The 3089-nt window shown below is 43.7% G+C and overlaps 1 long non-coding RNA gene across 1 annotated transcript; it reads right to left on the minus strand.

Moving 5' to 3' along the window:
* Positions 1–834: 834 nt before the first annotated feature.
* LOC138680704 (uncharacterized) lies at positions 835–2394 on the minus strand. The gene is made up of 3 exons (XR_011321739.1): positions 2129–2394; positions 1920–2041; positions 835–854 (listed from the first exon to the last, which is right to left on the minus strand). It is a non-coding gene; the product is annotated as an uncharacterized lncRNA (long non-coding RNA).
* Positions 2395–3089: the final 695 nt, after the last annotated feature.

Consider the following 3089-nt stretch of genomic DNA (forward strand, 5'->3'; position numbering starts at 1 on the left):
TAGATCCCGAGTATTGCTAGAATGAACCTGCAAAAAATGCATGGCTACTGTGGAAACCATTTTGCCTTTGGATATATCTTGTTTGGCGCAATTAATATTAGAGATATGCTGTTGTATTCTTTTGCGAAGCTCCTGGGAGGTCTGTCCTACATAGGTCTTGGGGCAAGAGCATGTCAAAGCATAGATCACATTAGATGTTTTACAGTTCATATAGTCCTTTAAATTATACTCAGTCCCATCTAGGGGATTGGCAAAGCAGGAGCCCCTGCTTACCAACGAGCAAATATTGCATTCCCCGCATGGATACATACCTCTGAGGGTACATCCCCTGCCCAGTTTCAAAGTTGGTTTAATAAAGTGGCTCCTTGAGAGGGAGTCTCGTAAATTTGGTGCCCTCCTAGCTGTAATTAGAGGGCGCTCTGGTACAAGGTCTGTCACCTTAGGGTCTGTTTTCAAGATGTTCCAGTGTCTCCTGAATAATTCGGAGACTTCCTTCCAATGATTGTGGAATGTAGTTATATACCTGAGTTCGTTATCCACTTTCCTGTTTCTCGGTTTTAACAGTTGTGTCCTTGGGATAGATTTAGTTTGCTGTAGGGCATTTTTTATAATCGATCTCGGATAACCTCTTGCCTGCAGACGCGTTGAGAGGGCCTTAGCTTGAGAGCAAAAATCACTCTGTAGGGTACAGTTCCTCCGGATTCCGTGAAATTGACCAGTAGGTAAATTTTTCTTCAGATGATGAGGATGGAAACTTTTAAAATCCAATAATCCATTAGCTGCCGTGTTTTTCCAGAACAGGTCTGTATATATGATGTCATTTTGACGGATGAATCTTAGATCTAGAAATCCCACTGTAGACAAGGATATTTCAAAGGTTAAATGAATGTTATATACATTATCATTCAGCATCCGGAGGAAGTCCTCACATCCCTCCCTTGAGCCTGCCCAGATAAAAAAAATGTCATCGATAAACTGAAACCAATATAAAACATTTTCTCTAAAGGCCCTAGACGGGTACACGCTGGTCTCCTCCCACCAACCCATGAAAAGGTTGGCAAAGGAAGGAGCACAGCGGGCACCCATCGCGGTAACCGATAACTGTTTGAAAAAAGAAAAATCAAATATAAAATAATTGTGTGTTAACACAAACCTGAGCAGGCTCAAAAGGAAGGAATTATGTGGGAGCTCCCCAGGATGCACTCTTCTTAGAAAATGATCTACTGCCCTTAATCCGTCATCATGTGCAATGCTGGTGTAAAGAGCAGAAACATCGGCTGTCACCAGCCAGGCCTGCTCTGGCAGTCTCACATCTTTCAATTTCTCTATGAGATGTGTTGAATCTCTGATATAGGACGGCAAATCCTGTACCAACGGCTGAAGAAAAAAGTCTATGTATTCACAGGCTCTTTCCCCTATACCTCCAATACCCGAGACGATAGGTCTTCCAGGAGGGCACGTGAGATTTTTATGGACTTTAGGTACCAAGTAGAATGTGGGAATCACTGGTTTTTTTACAAATATATAGTCTCTTTCTCTTTTTCTAATCACTCCCTCCATCAGTGCTGCATCCAGTAGCCTTTCCAGCTTCCCATTAAATACTAGTGTAGGATCCGACGGCAATTTCACATAGTTTTTAATGTTGGTCAGTTGTTTAGACACCTCTTCCAAATACATCTCTATTGGCCACAGAACTACATTCCCCCCTTTGTCTGCCTCCTTTATAAGGAATGTCTTGTTGGTTTTTAAGCCAGCCAAGGCCTTCCTGTCAGTCACTGACAAATTTTGTTCTTTATTTTTGATTATTGGTAGTTTATGTATATCTGCCTTGACCACTTCAAAGAAGGTTTTAACCGAAGGTACGAGAGACAAGGGAGGAGTAGTAGTAGAGGGTAGTCTATGAGGAAAGCTTTTCCTACCTGCAGTGTCATCGTTTTCATTCAGGAGTTCCAGGAGATCGTGAAAAACCCGTCTATCTACTGTCGCTGTGGAGTCCGGAAAAAGTTCTGGTTTATGATGTAATGCTTTCAAGACAATTTTTCTGCAAAATAGATATAGATCTTTAATAACGGTAAACTTATCCGTAGTTAGCATGGGAGAAAAAGTGAGACCCCTCTGAAGAACTGACCTCTCTGCCTCAGACAAAGTATATGTGGATAGGTTAATGATTTGGAGCTGGTTATTAGTTATTTCTGGCGCCTGCTGCTCTTCTTCTGCCCTAGCATGGGCTGATAGCGTGGTCGCCTGTTTTTTCTTATTTCTCTTTCCCCGCCTTGTCCTCCGTCCGTGTCGCTTGTGTCTGAGGCTAAAAAATCGCTCAGACTGCTCTCAGCTGTGGCCCCCATGTCCTGTTGATTTGTTGCAAAAAATGGTCTTTTATTACCCGAATGTTTCCACCTGTAGGCTGTACCCTGTTGTGAATTCTGTGGCTGAATTCACTCCTGTGGTCACAAGTGGTATTGCAGCCTCTGGGCTTCCTCCCTCAGGTGTTTTGGTGAGCTCGTTGGCTGCCTTGCTATTTAACTCCACCTGAGTCTGTCTTCCTTGCTCCTTGTCAATGTTCCAGTGTTGGATCTGAGCTACTGCATCTTTCCTGTGGCCTGCTGCTCTGCTAGATAAGTGTTACTTTGTTTTTGTTTCCGTTTTTTCTGTCCAGCTGTGCTATTCTCTTTTGCTGGAAGCTCTGAGACGCAAAGGGTGCACCGCCGTGCCGTTAGTTCGGCACGGTGGGTCTTTTTGCCCCCCTTTGCGTGGTTCTGCTTTAGGGTTTTTTGTAGACTGCATAGTTCTCTTTGCTATCCTCGCTCTGTCTAGAATATCGGGCCTCACTTTGCTGAATCTATTTCATTCCTACGTTTTGTCTTTTCATCTTGCTAACAGTCATTATATGTGGGGGGCTGCCTATTCCTTTGGGGTATTTCTCTGAGGCAAGTCAGGCTTGTATTTCTATCTTCAGGCTAGTCAGCTCCTCAGGCAGTGCCGAGTTGCATAGGTAGTGTTAGGCGCAATCCACTGCTGCTTTTAGTTGTGTGAGGATAGGTTCAGGTATTGCAGTCTGCAGAGATTCCACGTCTCAGAGCTTGTTCTAT

Source organism: Ranitomeya imitator, chromosome 5, assembly GCF_032444005.1.
Source record: "Ranitomeya imitator isolate aRanImi1 chromosome 5, aRanImi1.pri, whole genome shotgun sequence".
NCBI lineage: Eukaryota > Metazoa > Chordata > Amphibia > Anura > Dendrobatidae > Ranitomeya > Ranitomeya imitator.